This window comes from Mustela erminea, chromosome 11 (genome assembly GCF_009829155.1).
Source record: "Mustela erminea isolate mMusErm1 chromosome 11, mMusErm1.Pri, whole genome shotgun sequence".
NCBI classification, from domain to species: domain Eukaryota; kingdom Metazoa; phylum Chordata; class Mammalia; order Carnivora; family Mustelidae; genus Mustela; species Mustela erminea.
This window is the reverse complement of record NC_045624.1, coordinates 66,691,595-66,709,387: the sequence shown is the minus strand read 5'-3', so window position 1 is coordinate 66,709,387 and position 17,793 is coordinate 66,691,595.

The following is a 17,793-nucleotide window of genomic DNA, read 5'->3' as shown; positions in this document are numbered from 1 at the left end:
GCCAAATGTTTTCTACCTAAGCAAGTACAGGCTCGGTACCTTGAAGTCTAATGTTCTAAAATAACCCTAAAGAAAATCTTCCCATCATTTATATGGACTCAAGTCCAAAGACAACTCTGTGTGTATCTCAAATGGAGGTTTTTCATCAATCCGGAACTTATTTCTCTACTTGCAGATGAATTTGAAGGCAGAGACTATTCCCCTTTCTTTGACATAGGACAATGCTCTAATGCTCCACACAAAACAAGTTCTCCATGCAACACAAAGGACTAGTTAGTTACAAGTTCCCTAACTTCACATACTCAATACATGAATACATAGATAAGAGTATGTAATTTTTTTTTTTTTTGGTGATTTCTCAACATCTGACTTGGTTTTTATACAGTCTCCCACTTAAAATACCAGTCTGAGTTGTTAGTTCCAAATGTGCCAGGGTACACCTTTGTTCTGTTAGCTACTCTTGGCTATTATTAATTCAACCTATTACAAGGCCACTAACTCACTGAATGAAAGGCTGACATTTTCTTCACCCATCACTTCCATCTATTGTATCACATCCTTTCAAGAGTTCTAAATATTAGCAGAAGCTGGCATCATTTACAATTTTAACTGCATTGTTGTTATGCCCTTGAAATTAACACTTCCATCTCCCAGGTAATAGAATATAATTTAAGGTATATGACTAGGTGAGGACTTGACAGAAAGAAAAAGTTACTAAAACACATTTTGCTTTGCTGCCCTGGGATGAAGAACATCAGTTTTCAAACCTGCTGACCTTTCAAGCTGTTAAGCATTTAGAAGCTAGGTATATTTTAAAATGATATATAATGGATGTCCCAGAATTCTATTTTTAAACAATCAAGTAGTATTTATTTGGTTCATGTACACATTTGCAAAACCTTTGTAGGCTTACAAACTAACCAAGAGAGTTTGTTTGGAACTCTGCTGTCAGTAGTGCTTTGGAAATAAGTTCGGTTTTAGCTCTCAGTTCAATAGAGTATGCCACCTCTGAGCACACTTGTCAAGGCTTTGGGGGGTAGCTATTTTTTGTTACAATCTCTGACACAGAAAAGAAAAAGACTTGGATACCAAACCAGAATCACAACAAAGTTCTCAGTCATAGCAAGATGGCTGGGATCCCGCCCTGCATCGGGCTCTCTGCTCTGCAGGGAGCCTGCTTTCTCCTCTCTCTCTGCCTGCCTCTCTGCTTACTCATGATCTCTGTCAAATAAATAAATAAAATAAAATTTAAAAATTCTCAAAATATTAGCAAACTGAATCCAGCAATACATTAAAAAAAAGTAATTTACCGAAGTCAAGTGGGACTTATCCCTGGGATACAAGGATGGTTCAATGTTTGCAAGTCAATCTATAAGTGTGATACATAAATAAGGGAAAGAATAAGAACCATATGACCATTTCAATAGATAGAGAAAAACCATTTGACAAAGTACAATATCCATTCATGATTAAAAAAAAAAAAAAAGAAAACACCTCAACATAATAAAGGCCATATATGAAAAACCCACAGTTAACACCATACTCAATGGTAAAAAAATAGAATATCTCTGCTAAGGTCAGGAACAAGATAGGGATGTCCACCGTCACTGCTTCTATTCAACATAGTACTGGAAGGCATAGCCACAGCCATCAGACAAGAGAAAGGAGTAAAAGGCATCCAAATTGGTAAGGAAGAAGTAAAATTTTCACTATATGCAGATGACAGGACGCTACAGATAGAAAACTCAGAAGAGTCCACCAAAAAACTACCAGAACTGATAAATGAATTCATTAAGATCATGGGATACAAAAATCAATGTACAGAAATCTATTTCTTTGTTATATACTAATAATGAAGCAAAAGAAAGAAATTAAGAAAGCAATTCCATTTATAATTGCACCAAAAATAATATACCTAGCAATAAATTTAACTGAAGAGGTGAAAGACCTGTACTCTGAAAGCTATAAGATACTGATGAAAGATACTGAAGACAATACAAACAGTAGAAAGAGATCCCATGCTCACAGATGAAAAAATATTGTTAAAATGTCCATACTACCCAAGCAATCTACACACCTAGTACGATTCCCACTAGATTCCAATGTTTCTCATAGAACTCAAAAAGACAATCCAAAAATTTGTATGGAACCACAGAAGACCTCAAATAGCCAAAGAAATCCGTAAAAGGAAAAACAAACCTAGATTTATCACCATTCCAGATTTCAAGTCCTACTATAAAGCTGTGGTAATCAAAACAGTACGGTACTGGCACAAAAAGAGGCACATCGATCAATGGAAAAGAATAGAAAGCCCAGAAATAAACCTGTATTTATAAGGTCAATTAATTTTTGACAAAGGAAGAAGGAACATACAATGAGAAAAGCCTCTTCAACAAACGGTCTTGCAAGAACTGGACAGCAAAAGAATGAAGCTGGATTTACACCGTATACAAGAATGAACTCAGTATAGATTCAAGACCTAAATGTGAGATCTGAAACTATAAAATTACAGAAGAGAGCACAGGCATTAATTTCTTTGACATCAGCCATCGCAACTCTTTTCTAGAGAGGTCTCCTGAGGCAAGGGAAACAAAAGCAAAAATAAACATTGGGACCACATCAAAATCAAAAGCTTCTGCAGAGCAAGGGGAAAAATCAACAAAACTAAAGACCATCTACTGAATGGGAGAAGATATTTGCTAATGACAATTCCAATGAAGGGTTAGTATCCAAAATACATAAAGAACTGATACAATTCTACACCAAAACACAATACAGTTAAAAATGGCAGAAGCCAAGACATGGAAGCAGTGCAAGTGTCCACCGAAGAATGGGTAAAGAAGTGGAATATGTATACACTGGGATATTACTCAGCTGCAAAAACTGAAATCTTACCATTTTAAGTGACACAGATGGAGTCAGAGTGTATAATGCTAAAGTTAGATAAAGACAAGTATCATATGATTTCATTCCTATGTGGAATTTAAGAAACAAAATTAAAGGGAAAAAACGAAAGACACGAAGCAAGAAACAGATTCTTAATTATAGAGAACTGATGGTTACCAGATAGAGATAGCAACAGACAGTGCTGATGGCATAACTATGTATATATTTAATGCCACTGAACTATACACTTAAAAATAGGTAAAATAGTAAATTTCCTATATAGATCTTGCCACAATAAAAAGGTAGTTTTTCTAATAATAAATCGAGTTTTGACTTTAAAATGTATGAACTTTAGACTCAGCAATTCCACTTTGAAGAATTTAGCCTAAAGAAATAGAGTGTTAAATAATCAAAGAAACAAAGGGTGTTTTTGATGTGACATAATGGTGACAATGAAATTTCTAGGGATTATTACACAAACTATAGTTTATATTTTCAGCAGACTTTTGTACAGCCAGTAGAATCATAATCTTTTTTTTTTTTATAAAGATTTTATTTATTTATTTGACAGAGAGAGATTACAAGCAGGCAGAGAGGCAGGCAGAGAGAGAGAGGAGGAAGCAGGCTCCCTGCTGAGCAGAGAGCCCGATGCGGGACTCGATCCAAGGACCCTGAGATCATGACCTGAGCCGAAGGCAGCGGCTTAACCCACTGAGCCACCCAGGCGTCCCTAGAATCATAATCTTAAATGGCATAGTAAAAAATCAGGGTATTTTGTTAGGGGAAAATTTAGACGAAAAAGAAAGAACACATATATTGTGTTGCCCCTAAAATAAGCCCTTCCATTCTTTAAATAAGGAATTTAAAAGTAATTTTTAAAATTTTCAACACACACATTAAAAACTGAGTAGTTCATCAAGGTGTGATCTGGGGTTATCTTTGGAATGAGATTAATGACCTTTTCCCCCCTCTAAATTTTCTACTGTGATTATCTGGTACCTCAGGAAAGAAGTGATGATATATTTTAACAACTTCTCCGTTAGACTTAATTTTCCATTTTCAAGCCTAAGCAGGACTACAATCGATATATAGACAAACAGGTGCTCCCCTCAAAGAACAAGACTCAGCCCCCACTTCCCCTACCCCAGTTCCCCCCTGTTGGAAATTTTCATATTATTACTGGCCTTATTTCTCTCTTTCACCAAACTGTGAGCTCCTCTGAAAGCAGGGAATAAATTCCTGTTCCTTCTAGGTACCCCAGCATTGGACTTGGTACATGGGGTAGGCAATTAATAAGTGAGTGTCAAATAAATATAGTACATATTTAGGGAAGGCTCCCTAAAAAGGCTTCCCTAAAAGGCTTCCCTAAAAAGGCTCAGGCTAGCAGGAGGAAATTTTAGTGTATGTTTTCTCCTAAGACATTTTTTCCCCTGGCCTTCCACATACCAATCTATTTACCAAGTTGTAAAGAGTAGGAAAGGGAAGGAAGGTGAGCAGCTAGATGGCAAATCAGCAAAACTTTAGTTTAGGAACTTGATAAGGGGTGAACAGAGGAGGGAGCAGAGGGGAGAATGTGTATATAGATATTGTTTTGGGAATAATAGCACCCACCTGTCAATATCTGATGCTTGCTCAAATATTCTTGCTTTTACCATTTAGATGATTAGTGCTCATTAGGAGAGTTTAATTGGTGCATCAGTGTGTAAAGGACACACAGTTATTTTGCTTCTGCATGGTGGTAAAAATCCAAGCAATTTATGACACCATTAAGTAAAGTAGTAACATTGACTGACTTCAGTGCATCAAGTACTGCTCTCAGTGCTCTAAAGTAGGATCACTTTTAATTCCTACAATGACTCTGAGTGCTATTATCTTCATCTTACAGTTGAAAAAAGACACCAAGAGTGGAGGTCACTTTTCCAGAACATGAACAGCTCATCAACAAAAGAGCCAGATTTTAAACCCAGAGAATCTGTCCCTAGAGCCCAAGTTTTTAAATTACTAAGCTTCTCTATGAGAGAATGCCATGCCATTGTCAATGGCATTGTCATGCCATTGTCAATGGCAGATTCAGGAGGACCACACAGGCAATACTGCCAAATTTTACAGACCTAGCTGCCTTCTACTGGTCTCTTCCAACTGTAGTCAGACTCTTAAGTATGTCCTGGACCTAACAGTTTGAAGTTACGTTCCAAATGTTCTTCCAGGACATGAAAACTCTGTAGCTGATTTATAATGCTTCTTGCTGGGTTCACTTGCCTTGACTATAACTCTTGGCACCATCTGGAACCTCTAGAGATTTTTCTGCTCAAATATATCCTACTAGGAGTACACAAGCCTCAAATTTCCAGTTTGTTGGCATCATTTCAGGTCAATGAGGACATGCAAAGAGTAGAGGGAAGGAAGCAGGCCAGTATGTCCTGGACCTAACAGTGTCATTCTTGGTTGAGCCAAGAAAACTTTCCTGTCAAGTGGGGTCAATGGATTAATACAAATTCATCTGTCCCCTCTCAAACCGTTGCTCTGATAGGGTTGGTTTATAAAGATGGATTTCCAGAAGATGTATAGATACGTTGCATAGAAGCAGAGTATAAACAAAGTAATGAATATTTCAACACACGCTCAACTGCATTAATAATCAAGAAATGGGGAGGCAAACAATAGGATGTTTTATAATTATGACTGCTGACATTTAATAAGATTGATGTACATACTCTCAAATATTGCTGTTGAGACTTACACTGTCATAAACTCTTTGGAGAATAATTTTGCGATGCCAGTCAAAATTTAAAATCTTAAGTCTGGGACGCCTGGGTGGCTCAGTGAGTTAAAGCCTCTGCCTTCAGCTCAGGTCATGATCTCAGGGTCCTGGGATCAGGCCCCACATAGGGATCTCTGCTCAGCGGTGGGCCTGCTCCATACCCCCCACCCCGCGCCTCTCTCTCTCTGCCTACTTGTGATCTCTGTCAAATAAATAAATAAAATCTTAAAAAGAAATAAAGATAAAATGTTAAGTCACTTTGACCTGGCAATTTTATCTCCAGAAATTTATTCTGGAACACTGAAAAGAAGTTTAAAAAATAAAAAAATTTTTAAAAAATGAAATAAAAACATACATAAGTTTTGAAGACTTGAAAAAAAAAAGAAATTTATTCCTAAAATAAACAAAAATCTCAAGTAAGTGATAGATGTTCTTTCAGGCATACACACACAAAGATTTGTTATTACATGAAATTTATAATAGTTAAAAATTGTAAACCATTTAACTGGCCTTCCATAGAAACATTATATAAATAAGCCATTATTTATTCAAATATAATGTTGCCTTCAGAAGATAAGGTGATTGACATATAGACAGAATGATGTACAGGACATGTACTGTCATGAAATAAGTATTTTTTTTTCATGTTCAACTATTTTATTTTAATCCAGTGACTCTTTTTTAAAATTTTTATTAACATATGATGTATTATTTACCCCAGGGGTACAGGTCTGTGAATCATCAGGCTTACACACTTCACAGCACTTACCATAGCACATACCCTCCCCAATGTCCATAACCCACCACCCTCTCTATACACCCCACCCCCTAGCAACCCTCAGTTTGTAACTTTTTTTTTTTAAAGATTTTATTTACTTATTTGACAGAGAGGCAGGCAGAGAGAGGAGGGGAAGCAGGCTCCCCGCTGAGCAGAGAGCCTGAAGTGGGGCTCGATCCCAGGACCCTGAGATCATGACCTGAGCTGAAGGCAGAGGCTTAACCCACTGAGCCACCCAGGTGCCCCTCAGTTTGTATCTTCTACAACATTGTTCATGTAACATATCTATATAAATATCATGTAAAGGGTTGAAACAAAATTCTAAGTTTTGTGGATTAAAAATAATAGTATTAGCAATTTTATAAAATTGCCACAGTTAGGTTTAACAAGATTTTTGAAAAGTTGGGTTTTTTTTTTTTGCATTCCAGAAATGGCTATTTTATGGGCTTCTTTCATTTTTATTTTATTAAGTTATTTATTAAATTTATTAAATTATTTTATTAAGAGTATTTTAATGGGACTTGCTTTAGGCACTCAGAATAAGTGTTTCTTGGAATCCTGCTACTTGCTAAGCACAATTCTAGACTCTGAAGGTTCAGCAGTGGGAGAAAAAAGGGGCAGGAAGAATTTCCATCCTTCATAGAGACTACTTTAAAAAGGCAAAACAAACATGGTGCTAGGACCTTGGGCATAATCTGGAAATAGAACATTGACAGAAATGAGAACCCTGTGTATAATAATGTAAGAAGGTGTATGTGGGCAAAAGTATTTGTGGATCATGTTGCTTGTTTCCTTTTTAATAAGTATGGCAGAGTTTGCTATACTACTTCCTTCCCCCGCCACCCTCCACCAAAACACAGACTACAATTCTTGGGCTCCCTTACCATTAGAGTTAGATTGGGGACATGTGGCCAGTAGGGGCCAATGAAATGTGACAGAATGCAAAAGCAGTCCCTCTGGTCAAAGGCAGGTTAAGAACCTGTGTGTCCCTCTGCTGTCTCTGTCCTCCCTGTCACGGACATTTGACAGGCATGTGTTCTGAGGATGTAGCTATAAGGTGAAGAAAGGGTGCCCAACACTGATCTGGGAAACAACTACTAGGGGGAGGAGGAAGGGTTCTGCCAATGATCGCAATGTAGTAAAATTTAAACTACTATTCTTAAGATTATTTGACCCTGGAACACTGAGAGACTGGGAGGGGGAGAAGAAGAATCAAGAACGCAACACTGGGAGATGACCCTGTTACAAAATTCACATCTTCTCAGAGACTCTGGGAGAAACTACATTCAGAAGTGGTTTATTTTGTTTTGTTCTATTTTCAGAGAGAGGATGCATATGAAGGGGGTTTGAGAGAGAGTATCTTAAGCAGACTCTGCACTGAGCTGGGAACCCGGCACGAGGCTCTTTCTCATGACCCTGAGATCTCAACCTGAGCAACACCAAGAGTCCGGCACTTAACTGTGCCACCCAGATATCCCCAGAATAGAGTTTCAAGGGTCTTTTCTTCCTATAATGTAATCTCTGAACTGCCCCCAAACTTTCCAAAACTCTGTCACATAGGGCACCCTTGTGACACTTGTAGAATGGGGAATTAGAGGCTAGAATTGGGCAGAGAAGCGTGGTCTTCCCTGCCTTCCTCCTAACATCACAATGGAAATAACCACCTCAGGCAAAGGGAAGTGTAGGTCCTCCGTCCCAGACGGTATGTGGGAGGCCTGCGAATAGAGGGCCAGGACCAACTGCAGTATCAATTTTCAGAGCTGGTGCAAGTAGAAAAGTAGGGCTCAGTGAGGACAGGAAAGGAACCTTTAGAGAAGCGCCAAGAGGAGACAACTCCCACCATTAAGTGGATAGCCAGATCGTTAGAGAGTATAGGTTGTCAGGAAAGATCCACACCAGTTTGAGAAACGAGATTATGCAGCAGGATGGATTTAGTGTTTTTGCTTTTTCTACTTCCATAATTTTTAACAACGAGAATGAAGAAATTCATCAAGTTTTATTAAGTATAAATAGGAGAATAGTGAGGCATGTACGATGCAAATTACTAAGTAGTTAAGTAGATTAGCCGTTAACTTGGAATGAACCTGCAATTAAGATTTGCCACCATAAATTTGTCAATCAATCACACTATATCCTTTGCACATAGTATGAATGCACTGCAGAGTTTAATTTGGAAAACTAGGAGTAATTTCAGAGATGATTGCAGGTTGCTCCAATTTTATAAGCTGTCACTTGCCATTGTTGAAGGGGCAGGTTTCTGATACAACATTTTGAGAGCTCTGGGGTAAAATGTACTTTTAAAGTGCTTATTAAAATATTGAAGTTGGGATATTACTGGACCAAGACAATTTATAGTCTTTAGGATGCTTTACTTAAAACATTCCAAAGACTCCTTAATGTACTTATATTGGGTTATCCAGCATCTATCCTTTGCTTTGTAGCTTAGCCTATGCCTGGTAGAGACTGTTGCCTAGCGACTGAGCGCTGGAATGAACACCAGACTGAGACGAGAGAGACCTGTGTTTGGACTCCGAATCCAGACCCACCACTCAAGTCATGTCACCTTTACTTACAATCCCATACCTGTGAAATGGCAGGTGAGGAGATGGTTACTGAATGGTTTTTGAAGATTTCTTCTGGCTCAGTTTTACAATTCTGTGAGCCAGGGAAACACTATGTAGTACAGAGATAAGCTGCGTAAGACTCACAGGACGAAAAGACTACACTGTTATTTTTTTTTTTTTTTTTTAACCATTACCCTCTTATCAGTCAAGATTTTCAGTTGTTAACAACACAATTCACACTGGCTGGCTTATGTGCAACAGAATTTATCAAAGGATGTTAGGTACTTCAGTGTACTTAAGAGAGCCTGAAGAACAGGTATAGGTATCATTTGACAAGGAAACACACAGCCAGAAGGAACATCCAACTCTCTCTCTCTCTCTCTCTCTCTCTCTATATATATATATATATATACGTTTATCTCTATACATCTCTATATCTATTTCTGTAGATATCTATATATCTATATAGATATCTACATATCTATATCTAGGAACATCCAACTATATATATAACTATATATATATAGTAGGATATATACATGTTTATCTCTATACATATCTATATTTCTGTAGATATCTAGATCTCTGTAGATCTATAGATCTATCTCTATAGATCTATATCTCTATCTTTCTATCTATTGTAGGATAATTATAGTAAAACCCCACTCCTAATGCTACCTGCCTCTACATGCTAACCATGCTTGGTGCTGGACGCCAGGATCCCCAGAACAGATGCCTCCACACTTGCCAAATGATAGATCTCTCTGGGCTCAGGCACCTCCTCATGTGCCTCTTCTGCATCCAAGCCTCCTGCTGGTCCCTCTAATTATAGGAACCTAGGGTGCAGATTTATTTTTTAATTTAAATTCAATTAACGAACTTACGATACATCATTAGTTTCAGATGTGGTGTTCAGTCATTTATCAGTAGCGTATAACACTCAGTACCCTCCTTAATGCTTGTCACCTGATTACCCCTCCACCCACCCACACCCTCTCCAGCAACCCTCTATTTGTTTCCTATGGTATAGGGCACACGATGAGAGATCCTAGGGAAGTTTTACTTTTAATGTTTCCTTGGAAAGACAGATAACATGTTTCTCCTAATTATTCTAAGGAAGTTAGTACTCTTCATTGACACTCAGAATTCTAAAATATCAAGGAAGTTGCCCAAAGTTACATGGCTAGAAGTGGAAGAAGAACTGGAACTTGAACCTAAAGTTGTATCCAAGTACAGCATTCTTTCAACCTGCCTAGATTGTGGCACAGTTTGGATAACTAGCCTCGTCGCACGCACACGCACACACACACACACACACACACACACACCCACACCCAGGTGCTCATTTGCATACAGCTTATTTTTCTTTCTCTTGATCTCTGTTTTGGTTCCCAGCTTAAGTCCCGAGGCAGGAAACATAGGTTTTGGGGATGTGCACACATGAATTGTCATATTTGCTGATATTAAAATTGGTAATATCCTTGCTCTAATGGAACTTAATGAGAACATAATTATATAAAAAAATCACAATGAATCCACACCCATTTATGGTCTGGACTACACACTCAGCCTAGCTTCTGAAATAGTGAATGCATCACATCTTGGGCAGCCTAGAATCAAAGCCCGTTTTTCCTGGAAGTGAAGCTATTAAGTAGCTATAATTCAAATATTGCTCCTTATTTAAAAATCATTTGCACATTTAATGAATGAGATTTGTATTTTAGGTACCAGCAATGCACAGTTGCTAATTCATTCACTTTAATATGTAGTAATGAATAACTCACATTTTTGCAATCCAAGTTACAGAGTAGTAAAGAAAATAAGAATGAAAACAATGAAACTGACTAAGGTTAAGGATGTTTTTAACCTTTTCAGAAAGGAGAATACTAATGCTAAGTGAGTCTTTTAAGCACTCTTAAAGATGGAATCTTTCAAGATAAAACAAGTGAGACCCATGTAAAGGTACTTCTAAGCTGCTACTCAGGGCAAGTCAATGGAACAAAGATAGATGGCCTTGTAGTCATAGGTTTGGCAGCGCTCTCTCAAATAACTTTTCTAGTATTTTCAGACAATTCAACCCAGTTTATGCTGTGAAGTAAGGAGTCGGTCCGTGTGGGGGGTGTTCAGCAAACCCCAGATGGCTAAATTACAGCTAATTACACCCTGTGAAACAGCTTCCCTCCCTGAAGAGGAAGACGACAACTTAGGTCATCATCATCTGGAATTTGCTTTGTGGATTTCAGGCATGATCCAGAGATTGTTTCAAGGTTTTAAGTGAAGAAGACTTTAATAGAGGAGAAAGGCCTTTAGCCATTTAACCATTAAGCTAAAACTGGAAAAATCTCCTTGAATATAGGTATTTGTCTTCAACTTTTATATATAGTAGCAGATGAATACGCGCACCAAATTCCTCTTTTCCTTCCTCATCATTTGCTTGTCACGGGGATTGGCATTCAGTGGATACATATTCATATCCAAATCCTGGGGTAGAAGCACTAGGGCACCATTTCTTTAGTTACAGAATGCCAAGTTTTCTTTCAGACTATGGAAGGAATTCTCAAACTTGTGTACACCTGAAGCCTCGTGGAAACAAACTACGGGGCCCTACCCTGAGCTTCCCATTAGGCAGCTCTGGCGTGTGGCCTGAGGATTCACATGTCTAACAAGTTCCCAATTGATGTTGACAGCCTGGCCTGGATAGCACATTTAAGAACCATGAGATTTTAGTGTTGCTTTAGAGTTAAGTAAATGTTCCTTTGCAACTATATCACTTGAGTTTTCCTAGGAAGTGAGCATTTCTTCATATGCAGAACACTTAACGGTAACAGTGACAACTTATTGAGTTACATACAGCGCAGATTCTGAGTTATGGATAGTCAATCAGTTTATAGCTTCATTCAGACCAATGCCTTACTCTGTATAGCCCAGAACCTGCAAAGGTTCTTATTGACCAAGGGGAAGTCACCAAGAAGAAAATAATGCAGAAGGAACTCTGGAGTTAGAAAAGCGGTTTGCAAGTTCCAGTTCTACTTATGAACTTCATCTCTTCTGGGCAAATGACTTGTACCACATCGTCTGTGAAACTTTTGTTTCCTTATTACCAAACTGGGGTATGCCATCTGTCCTGAAGATCACATCCCAAGACTGTTAGAAAATTCTGAAGACGTAGGAGAGCCTCTGGTTCTTCTTTTTCACAGCTCAATCCAGTGTTCCTTGGGCTCTTAGAACAGTTGCCCTCAATATTCAGAATTGTAAGTGACCCCAGGTGGCACTGAGAACTTTTGGAATCTTTGTTCTAAGGATTCTCCTTCCTCAAGTTCATAGGTGTTTTCTGTTGCTTAGTGTCCCAATATCCAAATGAGAGGAGCACCAGAACTGTGCATAGCCCACAGAGCAAACAGGGAAAAGCTAGAAGACAAAGACTTTAATGATTAGACCATAGTAACAAGAAAAACATTAGAAAAGCACCGAGGCAAAATGGGAAGAAGAATCCCTTGGATATCTGGAACAGGAGAAGAGAAAACAAATAGCATTAGACCAGCTGTTATTCATCATAAGATTCTGGAAGAAAACTGAGGGAACAAAGAACAAGACAAACTGGTAGAGTTCCTTGAAATGGGTTCTCAGATCATCTTATCCAAACCCTGTATCCTCCTTTGAGAACCCTTCTAACACTGTCCCTAACTCATAAATGAAGAAAATCAGATTGTAAGAGGTTTATGTCAAGATGACACAGCAAGTAGCAGAATCAAGACCCCTATCTGGAGACTCTACATCCTATGTTTTCCCATGATGCCACACTGCCAAAATGTTGTAGGAGGAAAGGCCTTTCTGCTGGGACCACTACCGTGCATCTTATTTTATGACATAAAACAAAACAGGGGGTAGGTGAGGCACACGTGTTCCTGCACATAAAAGGGACCCAGAACTTTCTCACCAAGACACAGTGTGGATACTGGATGGCAACTAAGTGTTCATGGAATCAACAAGCTCGATTCCATAAAACTCTTGGTTTCTAATTGGGTTTCATCCAGGTCATGGCTGCTCTTTCTCTTTGGCTGAATTTCTCATTCTGGGTCTACTGGCTTTTTATTCTCCACTGGTGTACTGAAGAGGTAGGCTGGGTGAGGGGTGAGGATTGTTGCCCTCATAATCCTACCTTGCCTTCTTTTAAGTTGTCTCCTCCAAAGGATGCTTGGGTACTAGTGCTGTCATTTGACCCAAACCATTTAACCTCTCTGAAATCTAGTTGCCTTAGCTCTAAAAGGACAGTGGAATAGAGTACTTCCAAGGACCCTTTAGACTTGATTTCTGAAGACTGAGGAGCATAACTGGAGCAATCTGTGGAACATTTTATGTCCTATCACTTATATTTGGGGTTCCATTAAACCTAAGCACTCATGTGAGAATCATTTGGTCTCATTTCCTGATTAATGACCACTACCCCTCTTTTTGACTGAATTCTAACAAAAGCTAAATTTTATCGAGTATTCACTATGTGCCAGTTACATATCTTCCACTAAATTTATATGGTGCTCACCACTGTTCTATAGGACTTGTGCTTATCATGCCTATTTTATTGGTAAGGAAGCAAGAATGAAAAGCTGTTAACTAACTTTCTGAGGGCCAGAGGTAGTAAGTAATGAGGGCAGGATTAGAAGCCAGGAAGTGTGGTTACAGAGCCTGTGCTCTGAAATCACTGTTCTTTTTGCCTCAGAATGGTTCAACCTCATTATTAGATGCCTGTTCAGAGTTTCAAAGTTAAGAACAGTAGCTAGCTCTAGCCTTCTTCTTTTAAAAACAGCACACTGAATAATCCCAAATTCACTTATGTTATAGTGTCCCTCATACAGCATCTTAGAGTGATATGCAATTCAATTTAGATCCTGAACACTGGTAGAGAACTTCTTTTTGTAAAGGTATATGCAGGAGAGAAGCTAGGGCCTATGGGGCATCAGGTTGTAGTGAATAAAATTCCCTTTCACATCCAGAGCCATTCTTTGTCCCAGGAAAGGAAGAAATATGCAGCATTTCCGCTATCATCAGTCGCTTTGACAGCCTTCCTAGAAATACTTCAGATTGAGTTCAGTTGGTCATTTCCTCCTTAACCTCCCTTCCCAGCTGCAGTAGTGTTCCTTCAGACAGCCAGACGCTACCCGTCAGTGATCTTCCAGCTGCTTCACCAATTACGAGGCTTCAGAACGAGAAAAATAAAACCCTACTGAAGAAAGATAATCAAGAAATAGCTGGCCAAACTGGGACTGTTTCCTCTGCTCCTGGTAAGAGAACCCAGGGACTGTCTGCTGTTCCCAGAGAGAAGTAAAGAATGCTGGGTTCATGTTTGAGAAGGTCTGAAAAAGGATTAGTTGTGTATTCCACATACATCCTTGGCTATGAATGCTTTTTAAGATGCTATTGACAGTCTGGAGGGAGTCCTAGATTAGCTCAGGTTTTCAGTCTTCTCCCAACTAATTACTTCCCATGTAGTAGAAAAAAGTTTCAAGATCAAATGCTTCAAGTATTTGTGAAGAGAATCTAATGAGCACAGGTAGATTAAAGAGTACATTGAGCTACCAAGAATACTTTAGCCCAGGAGAAGCTGGACCTACAAGAAAACCCATCACATAACCTTCTATCTTGTCCCCCAGGATTGTGATTTGTCAAAGGTTAGAGGTCTCTGAGAGCAGGAGCTCATTTTGTAAACAATTTTGTCATCTTTCTGTTTCCACTCCCAGTGTTAGGGCTGGATTAGAACACCACAAGGTACCCCTCTACCTAAAACATAAGATCAACAGTAGCAGAAAGATATTCATGGAACCATGTCTGAATAGAGATACAACAGGGGTGCTCTTTCCATTTTTCATCCTGTTTTCAAGTCATCACACCCATGTTTCTTCTTTTATTACATATTCTTCTGCTCAGATTGGGAAGGACAGGAAAGAAATCAGTAGCACATTGATTTGGCCAAAAAAGGACCCCCCCCACCCCCACACACCGTTCTGACTTCTTCTGGTAACACTTAGCAAATTACTAATTTACAATTAAGACTGAAAAGCATACAAATTTTCCCCTTGGGGAGAGCCGATGTTCCAAAAACAGAACAATTCCTCATAGGGGGTGGGATAAAGACAATGAAAGTATTTCAAGTAGGGAAGAGGAAATTACTCTATGTTGACATCAAATAATATTCAATAATTGTAACCAGACAGCAGTAAGCAAAAGAGCAGTTCATGAGGTTAGTGCACGAGCAGTAACAACCTCTTGAGGTGTTCCTAGGTGATCTAGATCTCTAGGCCCTCCCTGGAGACAATGATTAAGAAGGTCGGGGCATCTCTGATTTAAAAATAGAAAAAACCCAACCTCCTGAGGAGTGTGATTCACCCTTCTATTGGTCAGCTACTGCTCTAAGTCCCTGGAGTAGGACAATTCTTAGTCTGAAAGGTAATTAAGGTAGTAACTGGTTCTCAGCCTCTCACACAGCCTGAGAAGTAGCCCACAGACCAGCACTAGCTGTTGAGACCTGGACTGAAAGGGCATTCAAATCATTACATACACTTTCTCTTCGTTTTCATACCACACACTCTGGCTACATTTACTTGGAAGTGTCCTGTCATTTCAAAAAAGGAGAATGGGTCATGGTCTCCAAAAGGTTTCTCTTTATATTACCTATATGTATATTACCTAGTGAATAGCCCTACCTTTCCACTGTCACTCAAGTCTTTTTGGACTAAACTCCTAATCCTCTGCCTTACCACTAAATTCCATTGCTTGTAACTCCATAGGGCTTACCTGTAGCTTTAGTCCCAAAAGCTGTGCCCTTGTTCAAGTTCTTATGGTTTGCTGTCTGGACTAACACAGTCATCTCCTTAATGGATCTTCCTACTTCCTGGGTTACTTCCCTCTAGTCCATTCTCCACAAATTTCATCATTCCATTTTCCCTGATTAGAATGCTCTTATAACTCCTCATGGTCTCCAGAGTCCAAATCCAATCTTAGCACACAAAAGTTAATTTGGTCTCAAGTGTTTAATTTAAAACCCAGGTATCAAGGAGAAAGGCGAGCTAGATTAGATTTTGGCACACTGGACTACCCTAGCTACCAATGTTTATTGCTCTATCAGGACTGATACATCTTCCAAAGCTGAATTTTAATGCTGTTGCCAAGTTTTGTTTGTTTGTTAAAAATGAACACAATGCTATACCCTTTTCTCATGCTTGTGGATTGGGTCAGTCTGATGTTAGTGATTTTATACTGTTTTAGACCCTGACTTCATCTGAATATTGCTGGTGTCCAGAATTTTCATAGTCTTTTAAACTACATTAAACTGATGAACCTTGAAAAACATGGGGCTGAAGGCACTAACCCCTACATTGCTAAAAATCTTGGGTCTATCTCTATACTCCCCCAAAACTTAATAGCCTAAATGTTGACTGCAAGCCTTTGTGATAACAATTAACACACATTTTGTATGTTGTACAACATACTGCACTCTTATAAAAATGTAAGCTGAAGAAAATGTTAAGAAAATCATAAGGAACAGAATCAAAGGAACAGAAAATACATTCACAGTATTACACTGATAAGAAAAAAATAAAATCACATATAAGTGAACCAGGATAGTTCAAACCTATGTTGTTCAAGGGTGAACTACTAATAAATATTGCTAAGACCCAGATCTAAACTTGCTGGCCAAAGACAAAAAGGTTAGTGAAACTTCATCATCCTATTTTTCTTGTTCAGAAGCTGTTTTCTCCCCATTACATGATAAAATTCACCTTGATTACAAAACCATTACCTTTGGTAGAGTCCTCTTTATCTCTTTCTTATTCAACAGGTCCCTATAGTAGGGAGGTAATAAATAGTCTCTTCTAAGAGAAATGCAGATCTCTTCCAATAAGAGATGAACCAAAAGTGTCCATTAGGAACTTAAGACAGTAGGGTCAACAGACTACTTAGGAAGCAAGCTGGAAGAAGAATCTGGAGACCATGCTCGTGCAGGTGAGCGTGAATTCCCCTGTTTAATTCCCATTAGTAAAGCTTGCAGGGCAAGTCAAAATTTACCTTTCCATGCCAAGCCTCTCAAACAAGCTCCAAACTTAATGTCTTCGCAGTGAACATAGGTATATTGATTCTGTCCATTTTCCAGGATTACCACCCTTCTACTATCTAAACGTGGTTTTATAGATCATGGACCTAAAAACTTCTGGAATTGTTATGTTAATCTTTTTAAATCATGGGTCCCATCGAAAAATCTGAAGAAATCTATGATTTTCTCTAAAATATACATGCAAACAAAATTTTGTATAATTTGCCCATCAATTTCAGTATATCTGTAACTTTGACCTGCTAAACTGTCCTATGTAAAGACTCCTCTTACAGAATACCTTTACCCAATGACACCCTAGGAGAAAAACCTCTGAACAAAAAGTTAATTTTATTAATTAAGATTTTATTAATCTTCTTTACTTAGACCAGCACCTAAATCAGTGAGTCACCACTGACTTTCATAAGTACCATGACTTTACATAACCTATTTATGATGTTTCCAGAAACAAAGATCCTGGTCTGTAGATTTTTTTTTTTTTTTTTTTTTTTTTTTTTTATAAAGTTTCTGGCTTAAGAGTTGTACTGCTCAGCATGGAGGTTCCTCAAAATGTTGAAAATAGAACTGCCCTATGACCCAGCAATTGCACTACTGGGTATTTACCCTAAAGATACAAACGTAGTGATCCAAAGCGGTACGTACACTCGAATGTTTATAGCAGCAATGTCCACAATAGCCAAACTATGGAAATAACCTAGAT